General features: G+C 35.1%; 1 pseudogene; it reads right to left on the bottom strand.

Moving 5' to 3' along the window:
- Positions 1-1,069: 1,069 nt before the first annotated feature.
- On the bottom strand, positions 1,070-3,083 carry LOC149242929 (polyadenylate-binding protein 4-like; annotated as a pseudogene).
- Positions 3,084-19,395: the final 16,312 nt, after the last annotated feature.

Here is a 19,395-nt window from a genome sequence, read left to right as displayed (position 1 = left end):
TAACCCATGTCATGTAAGGGACCACAAGTAGTTAATAATAATGTAAAGGGCCCATGGTATTAGTTGATGATATGAGGAAACCATGGTAATGATGCATGGTATTGTATGTATGAGGCCTATATAGAGGCTAGAGACTCCACATGGAGAGATATGAAGTGAAGAATTATTGTATGAACGAGCATATGGATTGTGGAGTGTTCTCCTTCCTTAAGGAGTGAATGTATGGTGTTGCCCTACCGTAAGGGTTTTGATAATAAAGAAGCATTTATCTATATTTGATCTGGTTATTCTTGGGTTATTTCTATTATCATAATATCTTTGGATCAGATCTACAACATATGTGATATCATTGAATGTTTGTTTATAAGGTATAACTATGGAGCCAACTTCATAGAGGTACAAACTGAAGTTTGATATAATGCCATTAAAAAAATTCAAAGAACCTTTAAAAATATATATATGATTAAAACTAATTTGCAAAAAAATAAATTGAAACTTTATCAACTATTAACAAATTTCCAACATAATTACTTTTGAAATATTTTGGGAAACTCTAAGTGAAATGAAATGTGAATTAACTTGCAAATTAAAAGATAAACCAATTTAGCAATGATTATTTAAATATAATCTAGGACCTTTTGGATTATAAACAGAGACACGGGGCAAGAAAAATTGGTGCTATGCCGAATAGATTAGGTAACTAGGATAAATGTGAGTGCAACATTGCTCCTCTCCTCTTTTCGTTGAGCAGGAGAAACATAAAGAGGCTTACAGAGGACTTCTCTCATTACGTTGCCATGCATGAAGTGATTGTGGCATAAAAGGAAAACGGAATGAGACTTAAATAGAATCCCTCGTTGCCTTGCATGAAGTGATTGTGGTATAAAAGGAAAACGGCTCCCTCAACATGTTATCATCAATGCTATCATGCAAATGTTTTAAATAAATATTTGTAAATTTCTTGAGTGCTTTTCCAAGGTATCATTCATTGCCATCAATTTAAACTCTTGTTGCATCATCTGCATTTTCTTCAATTGCCCAGTGGATTAGGCAATTGAGAGAAATGAGACTATATCTTTGCTCTTCTCTCCTCCTTTCTCTGAGCCAGAGCAACATAAAGAGGCTTCCCTATGACAACTTTCTTATTCATTTCTGCCAAAGCTTGAGATGCTTCATCAGGAGATGAGAATGAGACAAATCCGGAACTTTTACTGTATCCTTCGATATCCCTCATTACCTTGCATGAAGTGGTTGTGCCATAAATAGAAAACAGTTCTCTCAACTTTCTATCATCAATACTATCATCCAAATGTTTTAAATAAAGATTTGTTCCGGATTTCCCCCTTAATTCAGATTTTTTCAGTGCTTTTCCAACGTACAATTCCTTGCCATCAATTTTCTTGCCAGTTAAACTCTCAACGCACTTCGTTGCATTGTGTGCATTGTCAAAATTGACAAATCCAAAACACTTTGACTTACAGCTTCATCCCTCATCACTGCTACACTGGTAATTGTTCCATATTTACCAAAGTAATTCCTCATATCCTCATCATACATGGAGTCTGGTAAATTATTAACAAACACATTTTTAAACTTGGCTTCTCCATTTTTTGCTCTGACTCTGACTCTGGCTTTTTCATGAATTTTTTTTGTTGTGGCTCTGGCTTAAGAAATTGAGAGAAATGAGACTGTGTCTTTGCTCTTCTCTCTTCCTTTGGCTAAGACAAAGAAACATAAAGAGGCTTGCCTATGATAACTTTCTTATGCATTTTTGCCAAAGCTCGAGATGCTTCATCATGGGATGAAAATGAGACAAATCTGAAACCTTTACTATATCCATGAAAATCCCTCATTACCTTGCATGAAGTGATTGTGCCATAAATAGAAAACAGTTCTCTCAACTTGTTATCATCAATACTATCATCCAAATGTTTTAAATAAATATTTGTTTCGGATTGCCCCCTTAATTCAGATTTTTTCAATGCTTTTCCAACATAAAATTCCTTGCCATCAATTTTCTTGCCATTTAAACCCTCAACGCACTTTGCTGCATTGTGTGCATTGTCAAAATTGACCAATCCAAAACACTTTGACTTTCCAACTTCATCCCTCATCACTGCTACACTGGTAATTGTTCCATACTTACCAAAGTAATTCCTCAGATCCTCATCATTCATGGAGTCTGGTAAATTATTAACAAACAAATTTTTAAACTTGGCTTCTCCATTTGTTTGTTCTGACTCTGACTCTGACTCTGGCTTTTTCATGAATTTTGTTTGTTGTGGCTCTGGCTTCTTCTTTTTCATGAATTTTAATTCTTCTCGCTCTTTCTTTTTCATAAAAGGGCCAACATAAACAGGTCTATCGTTTATCAATGAACCATTCATACATTCTATTGCATTTTGTACTGCTTGTTCTTGCTCAAAATGCACAAATCCATAACCTTTGGATTGCCCTGATGCATCATCTATTGCGATCTTAGAAGAGAGAATGGGTCCGAACACACAGAATTTGTGACAGAGGGTTTTATTGTCTAATTCTTTGTGAAGATTCTTAATAAACATGTTTGCGGATCCACACTGGAGGATGCTAGGGTCACGCTGTGAGTACATTATTCGAATAGGATTTCCATTAAGGGGTGTAAAATTCAAGCTGCGTAAAGCCTCGCTGGCATTTCCAACAGTGTTTTAATTGACATAGCCGTATCCAAGTGAAGTCTTGGTCATGGCATCTCTGCAGATGCAAACACTGACCACGGGGCCAACCCATTGGAAGAGTTCCTGAATTTGGGTGACGCTAACATTCCTCTCTAGATCCCCCACATACAGAGATTTGGGCCCCACTGGTATATTCTCCTTCTCCTTCTGGATGCCATTCTTAAAAACTCCCTGAGACTTGGTCCCTATGGATTCATTATTAATAACCCTCTGAGATTTGGGCCCTGCTGATTCATTATTAATAAATTGTGATACTGATTCATTCTCGCTGCCATTATTAATAACTTGCATATTGTGGCTGCCATTATTAGTAACTGCAGCGTGTTCTTCTTGGGATTGGACCTTAATAGCAGCAGCAACTGCCATTGATGCGTCTTTGCTTTTATTTTTGCTTTCTCTTGAACCACAGCTTCCAAACACCCTTCGATCAAAATAAAAATCCAGACTCACCTTAAAGATATCGAAATAAAAATCCAGACCCACCAATTGACCAACTGAATTCAATTTGAGTGTTGTGGATTTATATATATAGATGTGGTGAAAATATTGTGTTGGGCCAATCTTTCCAACTGTTATCATGCGTCGGCGCTGTATTATCATGATAGAGGCCTTTCCATTTGAATTGAATAATAAATTATGCGTTGTATTATCATGATAGAGGCCTTTCCATCTGAATTGAATAATAAATTATTATTAAAAAAAATTAAAATTACTATCAACTTCAATTAAAGAATTTGCCAATTTATAGGTATGTCTATTTTAGAACCAAGTTTTTACAATTTTAATTTAATTATTAATAATTATAAGGTTGATAATAAGGATTTAACCTTTATAGAATATTCTTGGTAGAGTTAATTATGTTTTTTTTTGCCCTTTTAATTAATCTTATTAATTAAAAAATATGCAATGTGATCTAGTGTCATATGAAATGAGTTATGGTTTTTTTGGGCATGAAATGATTTATGGTTTTTTTGGGCATGTTCATGAGGATCTTAACAAAAAGCTAGTAACATGCTTAAATGAATTAAATGGTGATACCATGAAATGTAAACACCAAATGTACATGGAATTTCATCAATTCCTAAATATATTGTCGATCAAAATAACCACTACATGCATTGATTATGAATATAACACTTTGAGAAGTCATTGAATGCTCATTTACGTGATATGAGTATGTAGCCATTTTCATAATGGTATAAATTGATCTTTAATATAGTTACATTTTAAGAGCTCACAAAACATCTTTAACCATTAATTAATGATTGAACAATCAATGGAGTTAATTCTTATCACTCAGCTCATGCATAATGAACAAAGTCAATCATCACTTCATTCTTTAAGGTTAGCATATTCATGGAATGCACTAACATCATGGTTAAATATGAACACTACATGTAACCCAAGAATAACATATGTAATGGTCACCTCCATTCATTTTATTTTGGTTCAATCCTCACTATGGTTTCCCATGGGTGATCTCTATCCATCTCATTTAGGTTCAATCTACAATACAACTCCCTACGACTTGACAATAAACTCAAAATGTAATCTCCCTTCTTCGCAATCACTACTACTGTTACTTTCGTTTTATGCTTCTTCTTGTGATTCATATTCAGTCATCATTTCCTTCATCACTTGACTGCATGCTTCCATATCTATCAATCGATGAACAATACATTGATTGTTTTTTCCTTTTCCATTGACATTTGTGCTTGGATTGAAAATAATTGTGTCCTTTTCCATTGTGTGTAGGACACTTCTAGTGGGCTTATTCACTTCGTTGGGTCTTGGAAAATACAAGGTCATTTCAACTTTATGGGTGAACTTGTGAACACAGACTCTTTCAGAGTCCATTTTATTTCTATGAATATACTTTGGTAGGTAGATTTTAAGTGGGCCAATCTATGGGTGATTTTACAAGTGCCAACACCCTTCATCGTTTTTAAAGTTGATATCTAATAAATGTTTACAATTGGATTGACAAATTATTTGGATGTTGAAATGTTATTTCTAATGCATGCAAGGGTCTTCAAGTTGAGCGATATGTTCCCTGCTAACAAAGCTAGTAAAAGAAGTTGTGGGATAGATCACATTGAATTTGTAGTACTAGTGTGATCTCTTGTTGGAAAGTTGTGTGATCAATGAAGTGATCTGGTGTAAACATTGTAGAAACAATCCTTTACAAAATCACAAATTCATATGGAATAAATTGGATTAGTGAGGGCTTTGAAATTGAGTGTAAGAATGATGCTTATATATTAGTCATTCTGAACCAGTGTGAATTGATGAAATATGTGATGAAATTGTGTCAAAATGCTTATCGACTTCTTAATTTATACCATGGAAATGACTAGTAATTATTGTATTGTAGGTAGAATATGAAGAAAGCATGGAATTTATGAGTATTATGTCACACATGCCTTATCCCCTGAATTAATAAGAGTCTACATCCTTAAAGGGATCACTAAAAATTTAAAACATCAATCTATGTCATTGAAAAATTTAGATAAATCAAGCCCCCTAAAGAAATTTAACCAAATAATTTCCTTTTTATCACATCACAGGTAGACACAAATATTGCATTCCTACATTACATGTATCAATGAAAATTAAAGGATCTTATTTTTAATGGAAGGAAAGAAAAAGGGCGGGGGGGATGGTGGCATCTAATGGCACTATAGATCGAAATCAATGAATTTTACATATTTAGTTGCAAAATAAGCCTTTAATTAGGAATACCATCTAGAAAAACAACTTGAATGTTAGCTGGTAGAACATAGGGAATCATTTGCTCATGTGGATGAAGTACTTATCAAATCAAAATATGAAAAGTAAAAAAATCCCCTGTAATATCACTTTCTCTTCTTGTGATTTTCCCTTATTCTTACTGATTATGCATGCAAAAGGGGATCTATAAATGAACCTTTTTTATTGAACTAAGACTACCCAAGTCTTTTGTCAAATAATGTTGAGATTTTCGGCAATTATTGTCATTGATGTCAAGAATAAGTCATTAATATCAAGTGTCATGTTCAAGGGGAGCTTGGCATGTTTGTTATCATTGATGTGTTTATGAGTGTTGCTTCCTAGCTCGAAGTCAAGGATGAAGGTAATATATTTTATTCCATTTTATTCTTCAATTCCTTAGCTCTAATGAGAAAACGAAGTATTTAGTTGTATATTCTTATACAATAAATTTCCAACAACATATGGCAGTTTATCTAACTCCCTAGGAATGAAAAGAGAACTAAGGTTGAACGTTGGCAGTTCAAGCAGGGTTCTAGTTGATCATGATTCTAGGATGGGTCCCCCATCGGACCAACACTAAATTTGAAAAGGCGGAATTGCAAATTCAAGGAGATGTGACCAATAAGGCTTCTAGTCACAACCCTTGGTCACAAGGTGCTTCACATAAGAATCCAAGTGTTTATCGCACCATCAGGTCTAATGATGTGCACACATCAACAACAAGTTGTGAGCGACAAGCAATAAGCCAACATGATATGGAAAGGAGATGATGTCTCCCAATGAAATGATGACACATGGTAGTTACATGAACAAGATGACACGTGTTGGTGACATGTACAAGATGACATGTGGCACCCTATGGACATGTAAATAAACTTCTAAACTCCCAAATCATCAAATATTCAGATGGTGCAAGATATAGAACCATGACCATTGGAATATTGACCACTTCCCTTATTCTTTCTGAATACAATATCCACATATTTTATTGTGGTAATTTTTTTTACGTCTCTTAACGCTCTGATTCTAGGATAGCTAGATGGATCAACTAGCCCTTGTGCTCGAAATCTGGATTCAATCTTTTGTGAATACCCCTAAATTTCTCAAAGACTTTGAATGTCCAAATATTCAATATGCTTTTCTATTTAATCCAAATCCATTCGAAATTAAAATTTGTAAATTAACAAACTGTTGGACTCCCGGAACACCGATTTCTGAATGAATTTTAATTTGTCATTATGTTATTTTTGGGTTCATTTGTTAGTTCTTGGTCATTTTATCCAAGGGATAAGTGCACCAAAAATCTTTGCAAAACCAGTCCTTGGTGTGAGTCCTGCGAGTGCCACATTTAATCTTCAACATCCAATCAGAACCTTCCATGTGTAAAATTTTGCTACATCAGCTTTATCGTGTCACTACCATATCATTTCCCATGTCATATTTCTACCACATTTCATACCACGACATTGCCATGTGTGACTCAAAAAGCGCCACTTAGTCACCTAAAGGGGCCAAATCCACCTGCAATGTGCCATCTACACAGGGTGTCATGTGTCATCCTATAATGTCACCACCATGTGTAATAATCTAATTGGGCCACACAATCTCCTTGAAATGTCATGTGGGCTTACCACTCACCGCGGGGGCTTCATAAGGGAAGAAATACCATACCACGTGCTATCATATTAGCCGATATACATTGAGGAAAAAAATTACTTAATATATTGAGCATATAATAGGGGGTAAAGGGTTTTTATATTGGTAGGTATAAAAAATGGAGCTCAAAGTTATTGGAAAATATAAAGGGGTATAAAAAATGTTTGTGAAAAAATTGACACCTACAATATCAAGTGAAAGTAGGAGTTTTTCAAATTGGGAAGGTGTATTAAGTTCATATTGGCAAGGGATAAAATAATGTGATTTTTAGAGGTATATTCCACTATGTAGTCAAATTAAGGGTATTTATTTCTATGCCACAAATGCATGTGCTATGTCAAAGGTTCATTGCGTGAAGCCCCCATGTTACACATTGCCCATTGCTTATGTTTCCACATCGTTAGGATGGGGGATCAAATGAGCACTTGAGTGCATAGACCAAGCACCATATGACTAGGGGTTGTGACTGTAAGCCTTACTAGCCATTGCTTGCTACCTCCATGCTTCCACCATTTCATCTTTTGTGTTGGCTTGGACAATGTGAGACCAATACAAGAATCATCATCAGCTGGAACCTTGCTTGAACTACCAGAATTCAACCTTAGTTTTCTTTTTATTCACGGAGAGTTAGATCAAGTGCCATATACCATTGGAAATTTCTTCGAGAGGAATACCCAACAAAATACTTATTTTCCTTAGTGGAGCTAATGGCACCACCACTTGGAAACACTCCAAACATTGGTTTTGATGAGCTAATGGTTGATCTCTCTCTCCCTTGCTCACTCTCCATCTTCAATATCTCTATACACATTTTATCTCATCTCCAATGTTTTCTTACTCTCCCCTACTAACATTAATGGAAAAGGTGGATCAGGTACTCCCCCTCTTACCATTATCCCCTTAAAAAGATATAATAGGTTTTTGATATTAATTTCCACTGGTAGACTTCCCTAAATTTAGTTCTTCTTGAGTGATTATAACCATATTTGTACATATTTAGATGGTTTCCCTCATTTCTTGTGATGAAAAATAATGAAGAGAAGAGTGAGATATCACTCCAAGCTTCTACCTTAAATACTTGAAAGGTTATCAAGAAATAGGTTTGGTGAAAATAACAACAACTTGTTCCTTGGTCGAGACATATTCTAACTTCATGATCTATCAACCACTTGTTTTTTAAGAAAATGGTGCTTTATGGGGACATGTTTGGTTTTTAAATTAAGAATAGTATTTTTTGGATATGTTAATTACACTTGTGTCATCACAGATGATTGGAATGGGTTTATCATAACTTTCATATCATGTAGATTTTGTTTCAACCACAAAATCTGACTACAAGTAGTTGTAGCTACTATATATTCAACTTCAATAAAAGAAAGGAATATAGATAATTGTTTTTTTCTCAATAAAGATACTAAGTGATTCCATCATTGCTATTACTAATTATTGCATGGACCTATTGCATCTTTCAACCACACCACTTGGAGTCTAAGTTCTTCCGAGCCCACATAAATTTGTGTGAACTAGTTGTAGTGGCCTACTTGATGAATTTTCTTTGGGTTTGAAGGGCACTCCAATTTTTTTTCCAATTTGACATTATTTATTGATTGTGTTACTTGGCTTGGAAATTCCCTCCAAGTCCCATACAACTCCATTTTTGTTCATATTCACAATATGGTCTAAATTTAGGTGTCATAGTTTGTTGTTTTAGCCTATCATCCCAGCTCCTAGTCCTATGGGGTAAATAATGAATTTTAGTGTTGAAGGTTGTAATCTAATTCGAAAATATCTGATGAATTGTAATTTACAATTCTCATAAGGTCTTAGATCTATATTTGTATAGAATACAGTCACATCATATGATTTCATGGAATTAAATTTAAGCTCCAAAGAGGTAAGGAATCAGGCTATACTTGGTTCATCCGGACAAGATTTCTTGTAAGAAAAAAATAAAATCATAAAGCTTGAGGGTTGGCCTTGCCATATTTGATTGATCCAATAAAATATAAATAGGAAAAAGAGATTGGCATTTTTTGGGGGAAAGTAATCTTGGATCATCTTTGAAGTTTGTGAAAATGATTGTTTGTCATATTTTATGGCATGAAGGAACAAAGTAAAGGAGTGAAATTAAGTCTAGATTAGAGACGTGTAATTGTAGAAGATTGTTAGAGAATGTTTGTGAAGCCTAGTAGAGGACCTAGAAGAGGAATCAAATCATAAAATAGGGTAAATGTAAAATGACCTACAATTTGATTCATCCGATTTTTTGCACTCTAAAAGCATTGATATAAATGAAAAATAATATGATGATCTGATACAAATCATGCCTCCCCATTTTCGAAGGCTTTTGATCCTCAAAAGCCATACTAAATTAGGTGAGGAAATTCTTTCTCTACCTTCTTCTTGGAGTACTATTTATATTTTCTTGGTATTTTTCCTTTCAATTCAATCTACCAAAGGTCATGTTACCTCTATCTTCTAATTCTATACCTCTTTTGTAAAATTGTATGCTTTTTCAACCCTTCTAGGGCATCTCGAGCTAAGTCCTCCATGGAAGGTAACACATGCTCCTCTTCTTATTCCAAAATGGGAGGCTCATAGAGTTTGATACTTTTGACATTCACTATTGAGTAAATGTGCATGTATCAAGGTAGTTTGAGTTTGTAGGAATTATCTCCCACCTTTTCCAATATCTCAAAAGGTTCATACCACAAAACCTTGATCTTCTTACCATGAGGACCTATAGTCTTTCCTTGTTGAACTGCAACTATATTTTTTCTCCTACTCTAAATAAATTATTTGTTCTATGCTCATAATTCATGATACTATATTTTTATTTTGAATTCTTCAATGTCTTATGTACTTGCAAATGGATTTATCTAATCTTCTCAATAATTTTTTCTACTCTTAATGCATCCCCTATGAGATCCTCCCTCACTCCTCCTTTTTGTCCATGTGTAACATCCAAACGTGAAGGTTCCAAATCTTTAAAGCAAGTTTCAAAAGGGGAGTTACTAATATAAGTGTGTACTTCTGTAATATAAGTGTGTTATATCTATATTAGGTTTTCATCCCAAGTGTTTGTATGTGTCTGGTTGTATTTTTTTTAGCTGGAATGAGAAAATATATTAAAAAAAATGTGTTTGGGTCACAAATTTTGCATCAAAATGGGGAAAAACTAAATGAAAAGCCAATGTTTGGAATTCTATTCCAAATTCCCAAGAGCTCAAAGATCCAATCTTTAGATATAACTAACCTATGATATTTAGTGGTAAATTTTTTCCAAAAAGCACTTAAAATTTGACAACATTTTCTAAACATGCTAATAAGTGGGAGTGGGTTAGCCTAAACCTTCTTGTTATGTATCATTTTCCAAATCTAGGATTGGATCATTAAATTTAGAAAGGATTTCCATCTTAGAAATAAGTGAGTTATTGTATGTAGATAACTATAAAGGTTGTTGGTTGAGAGTCACTTATAGTTCCTCTAACTGCTGGTGAAGGCTAGATAATTCAACTTCTATCTTTTGAAAAAGGGATCAATGATAAATAAGAATTTCCATTGTGCATGATTATATTTTAACAACAGAGTAAAAACTTCCTCATGAAGTTGTTGCATATACTCCATCAGTTGACACTAAATTTACCAAAATGGTGGGGCATAATAGAAATTCCTTGAAAACTTCTCTTTCTTAGGAGCATCAACTTCAAATTCAAATTCAAATTCCACCAAGATTTTCTACCACCCTAACTATAGGCCCAAAACAAACTCAACAAAATTTCAATGACAGAATAAAAGGGAATGAAAGAACCCAACATGACTACCAGACATTAAGCATTTCTAAATACTGCATTCAATTGACAAAGAAGGGGCTTACCACTTGCATGAAGAAGAAGAAATGTTCCTATCTTTGTATTCCTATTGACACATTGGTTTTCATCCTAAATATTCTACCTCAACCACTCCATGTGCAATATCAAAAAACCACACCAAAATTCTACTAATCTAGGCCTTACTTTCCTTTAAAAATCTAATGGAGTCCAAAAAACAAGTTGAAGAGAGGAGCCTACACTGGAGGAAAAAAGGTACATAGAAATAAATTGAAATGAATTCTAATGAATAATAATTTCACACACCTCATAATGCTGAAGAACTGGGATGTAATATATGTGTGTCCATAAATCTATCTACCTTCCTATGGTCATTGCAATTTTTTTTGTAGGGAAATAGTACAAACCACAATCAAAATTTAATTCCTCATCATGATATAATCTCTTCCAAATGACCTAAATCATTGAAATGACATCTGAAATCACTACCAAAATATTTCCACGTGGAAAATTATGCCCAAATCCCTTGTAATACTCAATCAAATACGGCCCAATAGCCCTAAAATGTGCCATTTCTAAGATGACAAAAGACCATCTTGAATTATTATTCACAGAATTAATGAAATTAGAAAGGAGGTGGTCATGAATATTATTTGAGATGTCCTCTTGCATGTTTTTGGCACCGAATTCACATACCCAAAACTCAAACAAGCCCTCACAAGCACTGGGAAGAGGAGACTAATATTATATTTTTGAAACACCACTTGACACACTTTTTTTTCAAAATTTGATAATTTTTAACCCTAAACAATTTCATTAAAGAATGTAATATATTTTTTCTTCGTCATTGATTAATATTTTAACGAAGGCCAGGGATGTGCCTTCATTATCCTACTTATCATCTTCACTATTATTCTATCTAAACACATGGTGCAATTTGTAAGAATGAAAATTCATAATAGGGCTCAAACTAGCTTGAGAATTTTCTTTAGATGCATATCCTTCGGAAGAATTATTAGTACCATATGATAATTTTAGAGTCTCTAATATTCACAAGGTTAGAAATATTGTGAGAATGGGCCAAAGATAATACTTGAAGGAGATCATAGGCCTAAGCCTAATTATTTGATCTCAATACTAGACCCCAAGAAAAGGTTGATTCTATAGTTCCATTGTAGTAAAAAATAACCTTTCCCCCCTCCACTTCCCGTTCCCACCACCCCTTGGATGCTTATAATTGTAACCCCTCAAAAGATACATAAACATTAGGTTGAATAGTTATGTTTTTTCATTTTTCTATGGATGGAATGTTATAGACCTCTTCAAATTCACATCAATCTTCCCCCACAATGTAGTCTAAAATACACTGAGAAGTTTTCTTGTCCCTATTTCAAATGTTTTTCCTTGGTATCCCCAAAGTTCACCTAGACCTATTAAAAGAACAATTTTATTGATTCTTTCCCTTTGATGGTATTTTTACAAGGCATGAGAATACACATCCTACCAAATTTAAAAACTACCACAAACACTTATTCATGTCCCTTCTTGGTTGTTGGTAAGCCTCTCATAAAATCCATGGAAATTATTTCCCAAGGATGAGTTGTTATAGGTAAGGGATGGTATATATACAATTTCATGTTATTAGGCTTGCTTGTACAACAAAGTATAGATCCTCTAATGTACCATGCTACATCTTCTTTCATCTTAGACTAGTACACATAATGCTATAAGTTGGTTACTATCTTCCCAACACCAAAGTTGTTTCAACCTTTAAATTTTGTGACTCTTTGATTTTCCATAGTTGTTCAACTTTAGAAATACAAAGCTTACCATGCCTGTAGAGTAACCCATTCTAGAGATAATAGTTAATTTTTTGCCACCATATTCTACATGACTATGGATATGAAGTTTTTAAAACACCTCCTTGAATTCCTCATCCTCTCCATATGTATCATGGATGAAAGTCTCCATGTGCATTAGAGTTCCCAGAGCTATAATTTTTTATGTGGGTGGACTTGAAAGTACGTCAACCAATTTTTTTTTTTGTTTCCTTCCTTGTACTTGATGACTAAACGAAAATGTTGTAAGAACCTCATCCACTTGTAGTGTACATTTTTTTATAACTCACACTAAGTTTGCATATATTTTAATGATTGGTGATTTTTGTGGTTGGTGGTATCCTTTCCCATTAGATATCATTTCCACTTCTTGACATTTTTACCAAGGCATAGATCCCCTTGTCATAGGTAAAGAAGTTAAGAGTTATCCCATGAAATACTTCAGAATGGTAACATGCATGCCTTCTTCCTTGCATTAAGACCACTCCCATGGAATGCACTTGCATCTATCTCCACATCAAATTGCTTCTACAATTTTTGGTAACATGAGAACTAGTACTTGACTTATTCTAATTTTAAGCTCTTCAAAATCCATTTACTGACTCTTCCTTTAGTGAAAACTCTTACCGCCTTTTGTTATGGCATGGAGTAGTGTAACTACTGCTCAAGATGAAAATATGTACTCACGTAGGTGTTAGAGCCTAGATTTGTCTCAGGCTGAAAAGACAAGGTTCTAGGTCCACATCAAACCACGCTAAACCTCGTAGCTAGCCCTACGAGGACAGGAGAGGGCTCTCTCCAAGTCAATCTCAGTGAAAGATACTCAATGGGGCTGGAGATGACTGATGTAGCAACTGATTTTAGGCTAGGTATTAAGTGCAAAGGATTTGATTTGAGTCTTTTAGGGTTTTGTTGAAAAAATGGGAAAGGCAAATTTGGGCTCGGGGATGAGGCACAGTTTCTGCAGAGGTCTGATTGGGGCGAGGAAGGTAATCGTTTTGATGCTTTAAAGCAAGTGAGATGGATAGATCAGATAGGTGAGGAGCTAAGGAGAGCAAGAGAGTATCAATAATTCTCCTTAAACTGAAGAAAACATGAAAATTTAAACAAATTGAAAGGCAGAGCATAACAGTTAATGGATTCCACCTTAATCACTCATTTGTTTCAAATTCAGAAGAAGATGCATGAAAATAATACACATAACACAAGATAAACTTACAATTACTCAGAGAAGCACACCATCAAAACATAAAGCCACATGGATCCCAAACAGTGCTGCAAAACCCTGGTCTTTCCTTAGCCAAAATTGTAAAAGTGAATGTACAATAGAGTGCCAAGATTTTCCCAAGAGTCCAACCCTGAAAATGACTTAGAAAATACATGATATAGACTAGCCCAACCCATTCCCTTGCCTCTAGGGGTCGAGCTCATCATTCTAGGAGCTGTTTCAACCAATTCTAAACAAAGTACTAAAATCTAGGCAATCAAAACAACTTGCCTCTATAAGGTAGGAAACTGATTCATTCATTAAATTTTCACTCTTTGGTGAATGAATCCTCTAGAACAAGTAACTAAGTGTCAAAATTACATCATGTTCACTCAATTACATCAAGATAAGTCAAAAATTACATCACAAAGAAAAACTAGTCAAATTGGCCGAATTTCTGAGCTGGAAGGTGGAAAATTGGTCAAAAAACCTCTGTGCGTCGTGCCAAAATCAGTATGTGTCACACCAAATTGGAGCTAATTTTGAGGCACTTTCTGAAGTCCAAATTGAGCCCAAGTGTGCTTGTTGGAAATCTTTGCCTGTCTACTTTCCAACCCAAGTGGAATTTCTGAATTTGGTGCCCATTTTCCCCTCCAAAAACACAATCTCCCAGGACTGCTTTTTGTGTGTGAAATTAGGAGCAGAGAGGTCATTTTTAGGGTGTTTTTGACCTCCTGAGGACTCAAAACTTGCCCAAACTTCTTGGCCATGCACCAACAGTCATGATTTTTCATGAAAAATCCAAAACTATAAAAAAAAATTGCATTTGGAGCTTCCAATCATAATCAAGCGCCACGTGGCGCGGAACACAGGGAGAAGGTGCGGTGCACTGGGCTTGAGGCGCGGCACATAGAGCCTGTACGTAGCGCTTTTTTCAGGAGACGTTTGGAGGCCTTCCTGGTGTCCAAATTGGGTGCAGGATAGCTAGTTGGAAAGGTATTTGAGTATAATTTCCAACCCAACTATAATTTTTCATTTTGGAGTTCATTTTCTTTTGCAAAAATCAAATCTCCCAAGACTGGTCAAAATGTGTCAAATGAGGTTGCCTAAAGGAATAGTGCTGTTAAAGTCAACTTTGGAATGCCTTCCTCAACTCCAAATTGAGCTCATGATAGCTCATTGGAAAGCTATTTATGTCTAGTTATCATTTGACTCATCAAGCAACTCATTTGGCCAACTAATATAGGATAAAACTTGATTTTCCCAAGGTCACGTTAGAGGTGCATCAATTCTCCCAAGGCAACTGTATTTTTGACATTTCTCTAAAACCATGACACCTATGTAAAAAGTGAAGGAGGTTTTTCTTCCTTGACCTGTTCTGGACAAATAACTCTCTTAGTTTTTCCAAATTCATCTTTCCTTGCTCAGAAACATCATTTGAGTAAATCCTACCCCGATGTGTGGAACAAGAGATTTGTCGAAATGAAGCGAAATGAAGGGGACAAGGAGCTTCTAAATTCTTGAGGAAATTTTGGGAAGTAGGTAGGGATGTTAGGAAGTAGAGGAAAGTAGAATCTCAGAAATTGAGTGAGGGGAAGGGGTCCAAAAGGGTGAAACACAGGCCTAACCTAGAAAATTGCCAAGTTGTAGCAAAAAACTAGGGTTTGTGCAAAAATGAGGGATTCGAGGGATCTCAGTGATGGGAAGTGTTTAATAAGGTACCTTAAGGATAGGGGAAGGTGGATGAACATCAAGATACAATTTTTGTTGATGATTTGACCATCCAAGAGAAATTGCCTTCAAAACCCTAGGAGAGGGAAATGAACCTTACCTAGGCACAACTGAACCATGAACAAGGTGTAAAATGACCCATTGGAACCTGACATGATAATGAAAACCTCTGAATGATGGTACACTCAGCTGAATAGTGACATAGACCAACATTTGAACAACTTTGAAAGGAGTGAAGGTAAACCCTAGAGCTAATGCCTAGTGACCAAATTTTGCTTGAAGACTCACTGAAATGATAAAATTTGACCTTGACATTTCAAAATCACTTTGTAAGAGCATGTTTGGTCACTGGAGGAAGGCTGGAAAGACTGACACTAATAGTAGGTATTACATTATGCCAACAAACTCCTATTTTAGAGGAATGTTTAGGCACCAATCGCTTCATGATTACCTCCATCATCACAGGATCAATATTAAACTCCACTCCTCCAATCACATAGAATAATTACACCAAATATTGCTAGGAAACTCACATTTCTTGAGGTTTTTTATTAGGTGGTGCTTCCTTTGGGTCTCTAGCACCTACATCAAGTGTGAAATGTGCTCCTCCTAAGTAGCATTGTAAGCCAATATATAATGCATATAAACAACAACAAATGAATGCAAATAGGGGTGCATTACATCATTTATTAGTCTCATAGAGATGGTGTATTGTATAAACCAAATGGAATTACTATCCACTCACAGAAACATTGTCTGGTTTTGAAGGAAATCTTCCAGGTGTCATCTTCTTTCACTCAAACCTGGTGGTATCCTAGTTCTAAATCCAACTCGGTGAAGTATTTTGCATGTTACAACTAATCTAACAGATCATCAATGTTAGGTAGGGGATATATATTTTTTAGCATCATCCTAATTAATACTCTATGATGGATGCATAATTTCCAATTCCCATCCTTATTTGGTACAATTATGGTGGGTGACCCACAAGGTGAGGTACCTAGTCAAAACACACCCTACTGTAGTAGCTGCTATAATTACTTCTTCACTCATTTTTCTTCAAGAATGGACTATTTATACATCCCAATATTTAGCAAAGCAAATTCTAGAAATAATTGTATTTTGTGCTTCACTTCCCTCTTGGATGGTAACCCTTTAAGCTCCTGGGACACTCCCATATATGGCTATATAAAATCTCCCAATTCTTTCTTCTACTCTTTAGTACAACCCTGGATGGATTCCTTTTGTCTTATTGATTCATCACTGGACTAACTTTGTCTTAAGTATAGTAAAACATATCTTACTTGAACTACTCATATTTTTGGCCTTGTTGGCACTTACTAGTGAAATATTTGACTTGTATTTATGCACGTTGATGATGATGGATTTTCCATCTTTAATGAAGAAATAGTAATTGGTTATTATCTTATGTACATGTAGGGAATTTCAAACATAACTCCACATATATAAAGTGGTAATCCATCCAATTATACTTCATTAATATAATTAACACTTATAAAAAATATCTTGTACTATTTTGTTACCTTTATCTTTACATCCTTGTTTATCCAACCCAATGAATATGGGTTAGGCTGATTAGAAACCTTCAATCCAAGTTTGTTGAAAAAATCCACTATTATGAAATTAACCCGTTAAACTAAGTTGAATATACCATCTATATTGGTCTTCTTGATCTAGATCTTAATGTGGAAGAGTGTGGGCATCTCCTTCTATTCCTAGTGATCAAGGCTATTCAGATTTACCTTCGTCTACATTGATGTGTAGACAATATTCTCAGCCACACCAGATATTCTTTTAACTTGATTACTTTAATATATAGTTATAATATTTTTTTTTCTTCCTAACCTTCTTTTTGTACATTTGGTTCAACTCTAAATGCAGTTTCCTGCACTTCTGCATAGCGTGACCATGTTGCAATGGTTGCAATGATTACTAAGATCCTTCTTTGATGTGCAGTGGTTGTTGTAGTTGGGCAGGTATTATATTCTTTACACAACTTATATGCATCATTCTCATAGTGGGGTTCTAGGGGGGTTTCCATGCCCCCCTAGTTGGGGGGTATGTAGGGGGAAGTAGCCCCCCTGCACGAGGTTTGGAGCAGTGCCAAAAAAATATTTGGGCAGTATTTTGGTTCTTTTTTTGGCATGTATTTTTCTTATTTTAGCAATTTTCTAGCACATGGTGGTTTTGCACATGGCTTTGTAGATTTGGCCAAAAGAACTATGGTTGTATTACAATCTACCTTAATTGATTGATGGTTTATGAATGCTATGACATATACATATCATATTATAACATTGTAAAGAATATGTATATGAAAAAATCTTGTTGGTTTTCCCGTTTTTGGGTTTCCATGATAAAATATTTGTGTTAATGTGTGTGTTTTCCATTGAATCTTTTCTATTTTAATTAAGAATTTGTTTGCAGAAATTATCTGTGCAGGGTTAAAATCTACAGTTATCTTTTTATCTTCTCGCCTTCCACTTCTTCTTCTTCCCCTTCGAATCTTTTTGATGCTCTTTCTCTTCCAAACCACTTGACTAACCTTTATTTTGGCCTTTATTTTCCAATAACTATGCTTGTACACGTGCCTCATCCATTATTCTTAACTTGAAAAGCATCGCCCGCTCTCTCATATGGCTATGTTAACCCTCTAGATACTTAAGGAGTTTTTGATAGTGTTGGATGCTAACCACCTCCAAATAAAACATAATAATAACAATCACAATGGTTTTAGCTCAAAATGGCCTCTTGGCTACAACAAAAATAGAATCCTAATGAGCTCCTTGGCTCTCTTGTTTATACAAAACCGGAGCTCCCAACAACTCCCTAGAAAATAGGGAGACTTGGCTCCCTAACTTGAGAACGACTCTTTCTTAACTGTCACTGGCTTGGCTTCCAATGGATTTGGCTTGCTTGGTTGCTAGTAACTCCGAGTTGATGAGATATGGTGGAGGAATCTTTGAATGATCTGAGGAGTTAAGGAGGGAGACCAATATCCTAAAATATCTCTTGCTTTCCCACTTCGATTTCCTTCATTAAGTCAATCCAAAACTGATTCAATTCCTGCATTTAATACATATTAGGCCACATGATATAGTAACTCACCTTCACCCTTCTCACTAAGGAAAATATAACAAAATATGTAAATAAATGTGAGAAAAGTCAATTTTAATAAGCTCGAGAGTGACATTATGACCCATATAGTTTACTTATTGATGAGCCTCATCATTGAGTTTCATATTAGTTAAGGTTAGTAGACACAAAAATGTGGTGGTTGGACAATATCATCTCCCAAATATACAAAGCCCCCACAAATGATATAGCAACACCTTATGCTTTTTCTGAACTGCATTCACAACATACCTCAGAGTTTGAATGGAGGTCTACATAAGGACGTGTAGTTGCTTCAATTGGGGTGAGATGTTGGGACATCGATTTGGTATTCATGTTACATCCATTTTGCATATATTTCTCACCATTTTGACCTTGATATCCAGATCTTGTTACTCTATTAATCACCTTTTGACCATTCTATGCCTTTTCCTTATGTCACCTTAATTTATTCAACTATGCTTGTATTATGATAAGAAGATGATTGTTTTAGAAGATTTTGTTAACAAAATTAGAAAGGGGTTATTTCA

Source organism: Pinus tabuliformis, chromosome 8 (assembly GCF_031772625.1).
Source record: "Pinus tabuliformis cultivar Carrire ecotype Pingquan chromosome 8, CPIR1, whole genome shotgun sequence".
Classification (NCBI taxonomy): domain Eukaryota; kingdom Viridiplantae; phylum Streptophyta; class Pinopsida; order Pinales; family Pinaceae; genus Pinus; species Pinus tabuliformis.
Note: the sequence above shows the minus strand (reverse complement) of the source record. Positions and strands in the feature narration are given on the sequence as shown.